Source organism: Pseudophryne corroboree, chromosome 5, assembly GCF_028390025.1.
Source record: "Pseudophryne corroboree isolate aPseCor3 chromosome 5, aPseCor3.hap2, whole genome shotgun sequence".
Classification (NCBI taxonomy): domain Eukaryota; kingdom Metazoa; phylum Chordata; class Amphibia; order Anura; family Myobatrachidae; genus Pseudophryne; species Pseudophryne corroboree.
In genome coordinates this window covers 387,061,664-387,076,489 of record NC_086448.1, presented here as the reverse complement: position 1 = coordinate 387,076,489, position 14,826 = coordinate 387,061,664, and the positions used below count along the sequence as shown (strand labels likewise).

The window sequence follows — 14,826 nt, the reverse complement described above, 5'->3', positions numbered from 1 at the left end:
GAGTCCTTTAAAAATTCCATCTCCGTGTGGTCCATATCACTGTTTTTTTAAAAGTAGTCTACAGCATGAATTCCTTTGGTGTGATCTATAATAGAGTATAGTGAACTCACATCTGCTGTTACAAGGATATCCCCTACTTTCCATGTGATATTCTCCAAAATGTTAAGGACATTGATAGTGTCCTTGAGGTATGATTTCATTTTCGTCATCTCTGGTTGTAGGTGATGGTCCACATATTCCGATAAGTTCGCGGTTATGGAATCCGTGCCAGCAACAATCGGTCGTCCAGGGGGATTTTCTATACTATTGTGGATCTTGGGAAGTAGGTAAAAAACTGGTAGGCTAGGGTTCTTATTAATGATAAAACCTGCTTCTTTCTCATTGATGGTATTTAAGGTTTTATATTTGGTAATCAAGGATTTCATTTCTTTTTGTATTCTCGAACTTGGATCTCCTTTTAGTATCTTGTAAGTGGTTTTGTCATTTAATTGACGTAGGGCTTCTTGTTTATAGTCCTCTTTATTCATTATGACTATGCTTCCCCTGTTATCCGATGGCTTTATAATGATGTTTTCATTATCCTCCAAGGATTTGATGGCATCTCTCTCTTTCTTAGTTATATTCGAGTGTTTTTTTCCTTTAGGTACGATTCTTTCTAGATCCTTTTCTACCAGTTTATTAAATGTTTCCATATAGCATCTCTTCATATGCATAGGGAAAAATGTAGATTTGGGTTTGAAGATATTTTTGATATCGGAGCTGGCTTCTCATTGTGAGATGAAAAACCTTTTGAGGGTTAAATTTCTCGTAAACTTTTGCAGATCTACATAGGTGTCAAACTCATTCATCTTATTGTCCGGTGCATACTTGAGACCTTTTTGTAGCACTGATAATTCCTCTTTTTTCAGAATATGATTGCTGAGGTTTAAGATTCTGTTATCCGGATTATCGTTCACTTGTGGATCATTATCCGTCATGTTGGTATCGATAACTGTATCATTCATTTTTTCTTTTTGCTTTGTTGTTCCTTTTCCCCTCTTACCTCTTTTTCTATGTTTCCGTTTTCTGATTATCTTCTGGTCCTCAAGCCTCTGTTCCGCCCTAAAAAAGCTTCCTGTCCCAACTGTTCATATCTGTTTCTGGTGGAAAAAGGTGAAAGTGGGGTATTGCCTGCATTATATTCATCCATCACAATAAAATCTCTTGTTCTAAAGTTTTCATGTCTCCTTTTTTCTGTATATTTGTTTGTTCTTTTTGGTCTATAGTCGTTTTCTTCATATTGGAAAATTCTCCCATCATCCTTCTTTCTTTGATCATAATTGTTATATCCTGTATTCAATCTTGATTTATTTCCATGCCTCCAATTCTTCGTATTTTCATATGGTTTTCTTGTATTCATATTCATATTACTAAGTTTTGTGCTAAAACACTAACCGCATGCGCACTGCGTACCATGCGCATGCGCATTTCTGCCTTAATCGCTCCGTTGCGAAAATCGGCAACAAGCGAACAACTCGGAATGACCCCCATAGACAATATGCACTCGTTGTACTGGATTTGGCTTTAAATAGCAAAAAAAAAAATTCCATCATTTTCCTTGTACTGTATATCATATATTTTCAAGTATCATCTGCATAGCTGAATATCTTCTGATTACTAATTGTTACTTAGATTGATTCTAATCAGCTGCGGTTGGTCGCAGTTTATGGATTCATAATCAATTATTCTCCCCTTTTTCCTTTTCTTTATTAGTTATACTTAATTTATGCCATATTGGCATTTATTGCTATCAATTTCTTTTCTTGTACTCCTGCACACCTGTGCTAAGGTGCTCTCTCATCCAGTTTTGGTCACCATTTGGGAAGTGACCATTTTCAGTGAAGCCTCGTTCTGGACAGCAGAAGCACTATTCTATTTATCGTGAATTAGTACTCTCTCATCCAGCTGTTTATGGCCATACTCCACAGGAGACGCCTAATCCCGTCTGATCTTGGAAGCAAAGCTCTGGTAGGCCTGGTCAGTACCTGGTGGGAGACTGCCAAGGAACACCAGGTGCAGTAAACTGTGCTGGAAAGCAGAAGGAACATTCCCTTACTCTTGTTTCTTTTCTTCCTTCAACAGTGCTAATAGATAAAATCTCTATAGGGATTTTAGGAGAACATTTTAGTCTCTCTTTAAACTTATGGTGGCTTTTGTCCACTCTTCATGGCTTAATCAATAATCTGTCAATAATTATTTACCTAGCAGGCTATACACCTCTGTCTAGCCTGCTGCATCAAAACGCCTATGGTGACACCACTGTCAAATATTTATACAGTAGGTGGACCAATACCACATTAGGCAACAAACTATTTAAACCACTGGTGCCACTATTGATATACGGGATATCATTATAGGAGATTTTTAGCTATCTATTTGTTGTCAGTGGACACATGTTAAGCTACTCCTGCCATTATACAAAATCATTTTTCACCTTGGCAGTATTTACTGTCCATCAGCCTTATATAGTTTTCATTTTAGATTTTTCTTGTCAGTCACACCTTATTTTATATGATTCATAATAAAGGTTAAATTTTATTGTCTATCAATTTTTCAGATAAGAGTGCCCCAGCATAGTCTTTCTTTTTTCTTTTTCTTTCTAATGCAAACTTACTGACTCAGGGAGCACCACCGACAGTATATTCACACACAGAGGGGGTAATTCTGAGTTGATCGCAGCAGGATTTTTGTTAGCAGTTGGGCAAAACCATGTGCACTGCAGGGGAGGCAGATATAACATGTGCAGAGAGAGTTAGATTTGGGTGTGGTGTGTTCAATCTGCAATCTAAATTGCAGTGTAAAAATAAAGCAGCCAGTATTTACCCTGCACAGAAACAAAATAACCCACCCAAATCTTACTCTCTCTGCACATGTTATATCTGCCTCCCCTGCAGTGCACATGGTTTTGCCCAACTGCTAACAAAAATCCTGCTGCGATCAACTCAGAATTACCACCAGTGTTAGATTCTCCAAAGTCGGTTACAGACATCTTACCTGGCATTAAGGTTCTGTCTGCTATTATTTACCAGTGCGGAACATCTCCTTTTTCTTCTGCAGTTTCTCTTCCGGACAGGGAGGTGGTATGCGGTGCTATATAAAAACTATGTCAAAATCAAGTCATTGTCACGGTGCCCCCATCACAACAGGGAGAAGGCTTTTATTTGAGCTTGTTCGTGGTCCTGAAGCCGGACGGCTCGGTCAGACCTATTCTGAACTTAAAATCCCTCAATTTCTATCTAAAAAAACCCAAAACTTCAAAGTCAAGATGGAGTCTCTCCGAGTAGTGATCTCCAGTCTGGAGGAAGGGAATTTTATGGTGTCGGTCGACATAAAGGATGCCTACTTACACGTCCCCATATGTACTCCACTTCAGGCTTACCTGAGGTTTGCCGTTAGGATTGTCATTATCAATTTCAGACGTTGCCGTTTGGTCTGTCCACGGCTCCGAGGGTTTTCACCAAAACTATGGCAGAAATGATGGTTCTCCTGCGCAAGCAAGGAGTCACAATTATCCCGTACTTGGACGATCTCCTGATAAAAGCGAGGTCCAAGGAACAATTACTGCAGAGCGTGACGCTCTCCCTGACAATTCTGCAACAACATGGTTGGCTCCTAAACTTGCCAAAATCATCCAAAACCAGAATCTCACTCCTGTGGTGGCTGCACAGCTCTCACCTCCTAGAGGGATGCAGATTCGGGATCTAGAACTGGATCCTGGTGACCACACGGATGCGAGTCTCCGAGGCTGGGGTGCAGTCACATAGGGGGAAAACTTTCAGGGAAAATGACAGGAAGCTTGCTAAACATAAACATTCTGGAGTTAAGGGCCATTTACAACGGCCTTGTACAAGCGGAACATCTTCTTCGCTATCTGCCCGTCTTGATTCAGTCAGACAACATAACAGCAGTGGCGTACATAAACTGCCACGGCGGGACGAAGAGCAGAGCGGCAATGGCAGAAGCCACAAAAGTTTTCCGCTGGGTGGAAAGGCATGTAACCGCTCTGTCAGCAGTCTTCATTCCGGGTGTAGACAACTGGGAAGCAGACTTCCTCAGCAGACACGATCTCCATCCAGGAGAGTGGGGTCTTCATCAAGAGGTCTTTGCAGAAGTGACAAGTCGTTGGGGAATTCCTCAAATAGACATGATGGCGTCTCGCCTCAACAAGAAACTTCCGAGATATTGTTCCAGGTCAAGGGACCCTCAAGCAATAGCAGTGGACGCCCTAGTGACACTGTGGGTATTTCAGTCGGTATATGTGTTCCCTCCGATTCCACTCATTCCAAAAGTGATAAAGATCATAAAAAGAACAAGGGTTCAGGCAATCCTCATTGTTCCAGACTGGCCAAGGAGGGCTTGGTATACAGATCTTCAGGAATTTCTCATAGGAGATCCCTGGCCTCTTTCTCTGCGAGATGATCTGTTACAGCAGGGGCTGTGCATGTACCAAGACTTACCGCGGCTTCGTTTGACGGCTTGGAGGTTGAGCACAGGATCCTAGCCCGAAAGGGTATTCCCGGTGAAGTAATTCCCACACTACTTCAGGCTAGAAAAGAGGTAACGGCGAAACATTATCACCGTATTTGGAGAAAATGTGTCTTGGTGTGAATACAAGAAGGCTCCTATGGAAGAATTTCATCTGGGCCGTTTTCTCCATTTTCTGCAAGCAAGGGTGGATGCGGGCCTAAAGTTAGGCTCAATTAAAGTACAAATTTCGGCCTTGTCAATTTTCTTTCAAAAAAGAATTGGCTTCCCTTCCGGAAGTTCAGACTTTCGTGAAAAGCGTGCTGCACATCCAACCTCCCTTTGTACCCCCGGTGGCACCATGGGATCTTAACGTGGTGTTGCGGTTCCTGCAATCTCATTGGTTTGAACCTTTAGAGTTGAAATTCGTCACTTGGAAAGTGATCATGCTGTTGGCCTTGGCCTCTGTAAGGCGGGTGTCTGAATTGGCGGCTTTGTCTCACAAGAGCCCCTATTTGATCTTCCATGCAGATAGAGTGGAGTTGCGAACTTGTCAGCAATTTCTGCCTAAAGTGGTGTCATCGTTTCACATGAACCAACCTATTGTGGTGCCAGTGGGTACTGACGCCTTTGAGGAATCGAAGTCTCTAGATGTGGTCAGAGCTTTGAAAATTTATGTAGCCAGAACGGCTCAGATTAGGAAAATGGAAGGCTCTGTTTGTCCTGTATGATCCCAACAAGATTGGGGCTCCTGCTTCCAAGCAGACTATTGCACGCTGGATCTATAATACGATTCGGCAAGCTCATTCTATGGCTGGATTGCTGTTACCGAAATCGGTGAAGGCCCATTCTACCAGAAAGGTGGGCTCATCCTGGGCGGCTGCCAGGGGGGTCTCGGCTTTACAGCTTTGCCGATCTGCTATTTGGTCGGGTTCAAACACTTTTGCAAAGTTTTACAAGTTTGATACCCTGGCTAAGGTAGACCTCTTGTTTGGTCAATCGGTGCTGCAGAGTCATCTGCACTCTCCCGCCCGTTCTTGAGCTTTGGTATAAACCCCATGGTCTTGAAGTGTCTCCAGCATCCTCTAGGACGTAAGGAGAAAATAGGATTTTAATACCTACCGGTAAATCCTTTTCCGTAGAGTATGCTGGGCACCCGTCCCAGTGCGTACTGTATCTGCAGTTATTGGTTATGGTTACACATGTGTTGTGTTGCGGTTATAGTCGGCCTGTTGCTGTCATTATTCATGCCGTTGCATGCGTTGGGTTGAATGCCATGTTGTACGGCATGTTTGAGGTGTGAGCGGTTATGTATCTCACCTTAGTTTAAATCAAAATAAATCCTTTTTCCTCGCAATGTCCGTCTCCCTGGGCACAGTTCCTATAACTGGAGTCTGGAGGAGGGGCATAGAGGGAGGAGCCAGTTCACACCCCTTTTAAAGTCTTAAAGTGCTCATGTCTCCTGCGGATCCCGTCTATACCCCATGGTCTTGAAGTGTCCCCAGCATCCTCTATGGACTAAGAGAAAAGGATTTACCGGTAGGTATTAAAATCCTATTTTTAATACCTGCCAGTAAATCCTTTTCTCTTAGTCCGTAGAGGATGCTGGGCGCCCGTCCCAGTGCGTACTATATCTGCAGTGATTATTTGTGGTTACGCACATGTTGTGTTACGTTTCTTGTCAGCCAGGTGCTGCAATTGTTCATGCCGTTGGCTTGTATTCTGTGGAATGCCACGTTCTGCGGCATGCTTGAGGTGTGAGCTGGTAAGATGCTCACCGTGGTTTAACAATAAATCCTTTCCTCGAAATGTCCGTCTCCCTGGGCACAGTTCCTATAACTGGAGTCTGGAGGATGGGCATAGAGGGAGGAGCCCGTTCACACCCATTCAAAGTCTTAAAGTGCCCATGTCTCCTGCGGATCCCGTTTATACCCCCATGGTTCTTGATGTGACCCCAGCATCCTCTACGGACTAAGAGAAAAGGATTTACCGGTAGGTATTAAAATCCTATTTTCTGAGCAGCCCACATTAAAATCTATGTGGACTGCATGACTAAATGCTCTAGATAAAAATGTGTTTTCTGATTAGAGTCCCATGAGAGTTTTTTGTTGGTATAAACTAATGGCCCAGATTTATCAAGCCTTGGAGAGTGAAAAATGGCATGGTGACAAAGTACCAAACAATCAGCTCCTAACTGTCATTTTGTAAACCCAGCCTTTAACATTACATTTAGGAGCTGATTGGCTGATACTTTATCACCAGGCAATGTATCACTCTCCAAGGCTTGATAATCTATAGGTTGCGTAGCAGGGAAATGGGTAATAGCTTTTTAAAATTAACATTAATGTTAGTTCTAACTTATGCCCAGATTTATCAAGCCTTGGAGAGTGATAAATTGCATGGTGATAAAGTACCAGCCAATCAGTTCCTAACATCCATGTCACAGGCTGTGTTTGAAAAATGACAGTTATGAGCTGATTGGTTGGTGCATTATCACCTTGCACTTATCATTGCTTTATCACTTCCCCAGACTTAATACATCTGCACTTTTATCACCGTGCAATTTATCACTCTCCAAGGCTTGATAAATCTGGGCCTTAAATTCTAAAACATCATATTGTCTAGTTTTTGGGAATTCTTTCAAAGCCTATGCCAGTGGAATTATTTTCCAGAAATCATAAAAAGATATAGTAAAATAACAGGAGAATACACTAACAGCAGTCAAGGAACATGAGGGGACTTATCTACAAGACTACTGTAAACACAGGATAGTTTCAAAGTTGGGTGATTGCTCAGACAGTATAAAAAAAGTGGGAAGACCGCGCCATTGAATAGGCAGGGCTTCACTATAAGAGGATCCAGCAGCTCACCAGCGCCATTTTCCCTCTGCAGTGGACACAGATGCTGACTGACGGGGACACGCAGCTCCTCCAGTGTGACTCCAAACTACCTCAGCGGTACCAGGGGGTCATAGCAGGGGGGAACAATTACTAGTGTACTAAGTCCCCTATCAGGGTACTTAGTCTGCGACCCGGCTAAGCTTGGCATTAGCGATAAGGGCGCGGTGGGGGCTGGCTCCAAACATCTGTGTCTCCCTGAAGGGCTCTTTGTGGGTTAATTGTACTTAACTTTTCCTCTCTGTGTGTGTGTGCTGTCACATTACATTATGTCAGGTAAAGAGTGTGTGTCTTGTACCGCAGAGTGTTCCTCTTCACCAGGGGGCTCACTACTGGGTACTCAGGGTTCACAGACTAGCAAGGCTGAACTGGAATGGGTTTATTCTCTTAAAGGAATGATCTCAACACTTTCTACAAAATTGTCCCGCAATGAGAAAGAGACGCAATACTTAAAAGAGACTGGGGATGAATTTCTGAACAAAGACTCTGCCCAAAACAGCATCTCAATCCCCTCCCATTTGTCCGCAAAAGCGATCTCTGGCCCATATCCTACAGACTGACTCTGACAAATCAGACATGGAGGAGGGGGAGGTGGACTCATGGACTCAGAGGGGGGGGGGGGTTGCAACTCTGCCACAGGGAATAGAGGCTCCCACCTCACAGATTCTTCAAGTCGGGCTTGCCAATTTCACAGGAGGCAAGTATAACTTTACAACATGCCATCCACAAACTGGTACAGACTCGCATCATTGTTCCAGTTCCACCTCATCAGCTAATAGGGGTACTATTCCAACTTGTTTGTAGTACCGAAACCGGACGGTTTGGTAAGACCAATTTTGAACCTCAAGTCGTTGAACCCATACTTGCGAGTGTTCAAATTCAAGATGGAGTCTCTGAGAGCGGTGATATCAGGTCTGGAGGAGGGGGAATTTCTAGTGTCTCTGGATATCAAGGACGCGTACCTTCACATTCCGATCTGGCCGCCTCTTCAGGCTTACCTACAGTTTGCACTGCAGGACTGTCACTACCAGTTCCAGGCCCTGCCATTTGGTCTCTCCACGGCACGAGGGTCTTCACCAAGGTGGTGGCAGAGATGATGTTTCTACTCCGCAAACAACATAATTCCGTACCTGGACGATCTCCTGATAAAAGCACTGTCTAGGGAAAGGTTGCTGGACAGCATTGCTCTCCCAACCAAACTTCTTCAGGATTATGGGTGGATTCTGAATCTTCTGAAATCTCACCTAGAGCCAACACGGAGGCTCCCATTCCAGGGAATGATACTGGATATGGAGTCGCAGAAGCTGCCCCTTCCGCTGGAAAAGGCATTGGTAATCCAGTCGATGGTTCGGGATGTCCTGAAGCCAACCCGAGTATCGGTGCATCTATGCATTCGCCTTCTAGAGAAAATGGTGGCCTCTTACGAGGCTCTTCAATATGGATGGTTTCACGCAAGACCCTTCTAGCTCGATCTGTTGGACAAATGGTCCGGATCGCATCTTCACATGCACCAGAGGAGCCATCTGTCGCCAAAAGCCAGAATCTCCCTTCTGTGGTGGCTACAGACTTCTCACCTCGTCGAGGGTCGGAGGTTCGGAATTCAGAACTGGATTCTGCTAACCACAGAAGCAAGCCTCATAGGTTGGGGAGCAATTACTCAGGGGGTGCAGTTTCAAGGTAGATGGTCAAGTCAAAAGTCGTCCTTCCAATCAACATTCTGGAACTCTAGGCCATATAAAACGCCCTTCTGCAGGCCTCACATCTTCAAGATCGGGCCATTCAGGTCCAGTCGGACAATGTGACTGCAGTGACGTACATAAACCGGCAGGTCGGAACGAAAAGCAGAGCAGCAATGTCAGTGGTGTCAAGGATTCTCCTCTGGGCAGAGAGAAATGCTGTGGCTTTGTCAGCGCTCTAAATTCCATGAGTAGACAACTGGGAAGCAGACTTCCTCAGCAGACACGACCTGCACCCGGAGGAGTGGGGACTTCACCCGGAAGTGTTCAGGTGCTTGACAAGTTGATGGGGATATCCACAGATCGACATGAAGGCCTCTTGTCTCAACAAGAAGCTCAAGTGGTATTGTTCCAGGTCGAGAGACCCACAGGCGGTGGTGATAGACTCCTTGGGTCTATTTACCTCTTCGCGAGGATCTTCTGCAACAAGGCCCGTTCGTCTATCAGGACTTACCGCGGCTACGTTTTGACGGCATGGAAGTTGAATGGCTGATTCTAGCCAGGAGAGGGATCCCTAACAAGGTTATCCTGACTATGATCTAAGGCAGGAAGGGGGTAATGTCTAAGCATTACCATCGTATTTGGAAGAAATACGTCTCTTGGTGTGAGAGCAGAAAATTTTCTGCAGTGGAATACCATCTAGGACGTTTCCTTCTTTTTCTACAAGCAGTAGTGAATGTGGGCCTACGTCTGGGCTCCATAAAAGTCTAGATTTTGGCCTTGTCCATTTTCTTTCAGAAACAATTGGCTTCCCTCCCGGAGGTCCAGACGTTCTTGAAAGGTGTTCTGCACATCCAACCTCCCTTTGTGCCTCCCACGGCACCTTGGGATCTCGATGTGGTGCTGCATTTCCTCCAATCGGACTGGTTTGAGTCGTTACAGGAGGTGGACGTAAAATTTCTTACGTGGAAGACCGTCACACTGTTGGCCTTGGCTTCAGCAAGACGTGTGTTGGAGCTGGGGGCTTTGTCTCACAGAAGTCCCTATTTAATTTTCCATGAGGACAGAGCTGAACTCAGAACTCGTCAGCAATTTCTTCCTAAGGTGGTGTCTGCAATTCACATCAACCAACCTATTGTGGTCCCGGTTGTCACTGACACCTCTGCTACTTCAAAGTCTTTGGATGTTGTGAGGGCTTTGAAGATGTAAGTGAAAAGAACAGCTCATCACAGAAAGACGGACTAGCTGTTTGTTCTTTATGATCCCAATAAGATTGGGTGTCCTGCTTCAAAGCAGACTGTTACACGCTGGATCAGACTTACTATCCAGCATGCTTAGTCCACGGCATGTTTGCCATGTCCAAAATCTGTACAGGCCCACTCTACTAGGTCGGTGGGTTCTTCCTGGGGCGGCTGACCGGGGTGTCTTGGCTTTACAGCTCTGCCGACCAGCTAGTTGGTCAGGTTCGAACACGTTTGCAAAGTTCTACAAGTTCGATACTTTGACCAAACTGAAGGTCCTCAGAGGCCAATCAGTTCTGCAGGAACCTCAGCACTCTCGCACCCGGTTTGGGAGCTAAATGGACCCCAGTATCCTCTAGGATGTAAGAGAAAATAGGATTTTAATTACCTACCAGTAAATCCTTTTCTCGTAGTCCGTGGAGGATACTGGGCGCCCGCCCAGTGCTTCGTTCTTCCTGCACTGTTACTTAGTTAAGTAATGTTGGTTCAGCCGTTGCTGTTCCTGTTCCAAGTTTAGTTAGCTTTGCTTTCCTCTTGTTGTGTGCTGGTTCGGAATCTCACCACTATCCTTATCTATCCTTCTCTCGAAGTATGTCCGTCTCCTCGGGCACAGATTCCTAGACTGAGTCTGGTAGGAGGGGCATAGAGGGAGGAGACAGCCCACACTATCAAATTCTTGAAGTGCCTTTGGCTCCTAGTGGACCCATCTATACCCCATGGTACTAAATGGACCCCAGTATCCTCTACGGACTACGAGAAAAGGATTTACTGGTAGGTAATTAAAATCCTAATTTTATGAATATTTGAAGATTACAAAAGCACTGACAATTGCACCCATAGACAGTGAATCAAGGTAAGAAGGTTCAAAAATATGAAGACAGTGTAAAAACAACTCATGTACGCAGAGCAGGGGAATGGTAAAACCCCAAGCCAAAAAGTACCAAAAAACATGACAATCAGACAGAATAAAACATTATTCAAGATGCAGCATTATAAAAAAAATAGCAATATAATACCAACAAGGTGAACAAACATATATCAAGGGGGAGAGACAACACGGAGGGGAAAAAGGGAAGACAAGACAATTCACTTTATACCCCTTTCACATCGCACAAATAACCCGGTATCGACACGGCATATTGCCTTGTCGACACGGGTCAGTGTGCGATGTGAAAGCACTTTCTGAGAATTAGCGGGTCGCCTGACCCGCTAATTCAACCCGGTATAAAAGAAGGATTATACCCGGGTTGAATACCGGGTCAAGTGCAGTGTGAATGGGAGCCGCGTCGATGCGACACGGTTCCCATTCACAGCATAGGGAGAGGCGGCGCAGGAGATAAGCCTCCACCCCCGCCCCTGCTGCTGCTGTGCCCCCCCGCTGCTATGGCAACCGACCCGGTATATTGCCGGGTCGGAATGCCAGCAGAGGGGAGCAAATGCCGGATCCCACCCGGTAAGGACACGTTTCTTTTACCGGGTGGGATCCGGCATTAGCGATGTGAAAGCGGTATCACTTAGCATGGAGGTATAAGTATGAGCACCTCGAGCTCACAGGTGCCATATGGGTAAAGAAAGAGACTGTACACACATAACTGACTCCTAATGTATGTTTTGTGCACTAGTCTCTAGAGACTTTTGTGCACAGGGTTGCCACCTCTCCCGGATTTCCGGGATTCTCCAGAATTTGGTGGCAACCCTCCAGGAGGCTTTTCTCCTCACCCAGATTCCAGGATTCTCCCGGAAAAAAGGGACCTGGGAGCAGCACACCATTGACATTGACAGTGTCTGTGTCAGTCACAGCCGTCCCCATCCACTATGTGCACACTGCACGCACCACCGTCGGCGCCGCCCCCAGCAGTCCCACTGTTCTGTGGGCTGGTGTAGGCTGTGCTCTGCTAAGACTGACAGGTCTGTGTCAGTCTGATACAGACCTGTCAGTCTTAGCAGAGCTCCGCCTCCACCAGCCCACAAACCAGTGGGACAGCAGTGGCGGTGCATGCGGCGCGTAGGACAGCCGCGACTGAGTGAGGGGTAGAGCTAGCACTGACTGTCTGCCGCACTGAGCGAATGAGTACATTTAAATAATAACTGGCAATGCGGAGAGCGGCGGCTGCAATTTGTCACTGCATCCCCGGGAGTGAGGCTCATACACAGCAACAGAGGGCACAGGTCAGGGGGGCACAGTGCAGGATTTGTTTGTTCAAAGCCAGACATATTAAAGTCTGTGCGTTCAAATGATAAATATAGCTTTAAGAAGTAGAATACAAATTTAAAAAAAAGGTGCGTACCAAACTGTTCTGGACTTTTTGTCTATATGAAAATAGTTTTCTCTAACGTCCTAGAGGATGCTGGGGACTCTGTAAGGACCATGGGGATAGACGGGCTCCGCAGGAGACATGGGCACTTTCAGAAAGACTTTGGATCTGGGTGTGCACTGGCTCCTCCCTCTATGCCCCTCCTCCAGACCTCAGTTTGATACTGTGCCCAGTAGAGATGAGCGGGTTCGGTTCCTCGGAATCCGAACCCCCCGAACTTCACGCTTTTTACACGGGTCCGAGGCAGACTCGGATCTTCCCGCCTTTCTCGGCTAACCCGAGCGCGCCCGAACGTCATCATCCCGCTGTCGGATTCTCGCGAGGCTCGTATTCTATCGCGAGACTCGGATTCTATATAAGGAGCCGCGCGTCGCCGCCATTTTCACACGTGCATTGAGATTGATAGGGAGAGGACGTGGCTGGCGTCCTCTCCGTTTAGATAGAGAGTGAGACACTTGATTTACTGGAGCATTAGGAGTACTCAGAAAGTGCAGTTTTGCTGATAGTTATACTAGTGGTGACCACCAGTTTTATTTATTATTTAATATAATCCGTTCTCTGCCTGAAAAAAAACGATACACAGTCACATACCATATCTGTGCTCAGCCTCAGTGTGCTGCATGATAATATCATCTATGTATATCTGACTGTGCTGAGTAGTGCTCACTGCTCACACAGCTTAATTGTGGGGGAGACTGGGGAGCAGTTATAGCAGGAGTACATATTTAACAGTGCACACTTTTGCTGCCAGAGTGCCAGTGTGACTGACCAGCAGTGACCACCAGTATATTGTCTGCCTGAAAAAGTTAAACACTCGTGTGGTGTTTTTTTTTTTTTTATTCTATAAACGCATTCTGCTGACAGTGTCCAGCAGGTCCGTCATTCATTATATTTCTATCTTCTTCATACTAGTAGTTTAGGAGTCTGCAGTGCTGACAGTGTCCAGCAGGTCCGTCATTATACAATATATACCTGTCCTGCAGTAGTGATATATATATATTTTTTATATCATTATCATCCAGTCTATACTAGCAGACGCAGTACGGTAGTCCACGGCTGTAGCTACCTCTGTGTCGGCAGTCGCTCGTCCATAATTGTATACCTACCTGTGGTGGTTTTTTTTTTTCTATCTTCTTCATACTAGTAGTTTAGGAGTCTGCAGTGCTGACAGTGTCCAGCAGGTCCGTCATTATACAATATATACCTGTCCTGCAGTAGTGATATATATATATTTTTTATATCATTATCATCCAGTCTATACTAGCAGACGCAGTACGGTAGTCCACGGCTGTAGCTACCTCTGTGTCGGCAGTCGCTCGTCCATAATTGTATACCTACCTGTGGTGGGTTTTTTTTTTTCCATCTTCTTCATACTAGTAGTTTAGGAGTCTGCAGTGCTGACAGTGTCCAGCAGGTCCGTCATTATACAATATATACCTGTCCTGCAGTAGTGATATATATATATTTTTTATATCATTATCATCCAGTCTATACTAGCAGACGCAGTACGGTAGTCCACGGCTGTAGATACCTCTGTGTCGGCAGTCGCTCGTCCATAATTGTATACCTACCTGTGGTGGTTTTTTTTTTTTTCCATCTTCTTCATACTAGTAGTTTAGGAGTCTGCAGTGCTGACAGTGTCCAGCAGGTCCGTCATTATACAATATATACCTGTCCTGCAGTAGTGATATATATATATTTTTTATATCATTATCATCCAGTCTATACTAGCAGACGCAGTACGGTAGTCCACGGCTGTAGCTACCTCTGTGTCGGCAGTCGCTCGTCCATAATTGTATACCTACCTGTGGTGGTTTTTTTTTTTCCATCTTCTTCATACTAGTAGTTTAGGAGTCTGCAGTGCTGACAGTGTCCAGCAGGTCCGTCATTATACAATATATACCTGTCCTGCAGTAGTGATATATATATATTTTTTATATCATTATCATCCAGTCTATACTAGCAGACGCAGTACGGTAGTCCACGGCTGTAGCTACCTCTGTGTCGGCAGTCGCTCGTCATCCATAAGTATACTAGTATCCATCCATCTCCATTGTTTACCTGAGGTGCCTTTTAGTTGTGCCTATTAAAATATGGAGAACAAAAATGTTGAGGTTCCAAAAATAGGGAAAGATCAAGATCCACTTCCACCTCGTGCTGAAGCTGCTGCCACTAGTCATGGCCGAGACGATGA

The 14,826-nt window shown here is 45.1% G+C and overlaps 1 protein-coding gene and 1 pseudogene across 6 annotated transcripts in view; both read left to right on the top strand.

Moving 5' to 3' along the window:
• CTNND2 (catenin delta 2) overlaps window positions 1-14,826 on the top strand; it is a 1,915,824-nt gene that overhangs the window by 835,044 nt on the left and 1,065,954 nt on the right. The gene's annotated exons all lie outside the window — the stretch shown is intronic.
• On the top strand, window positions 1,947-2,064 carry LOC134930245 (5S ribosomal RNA; annotated as a pseudogene).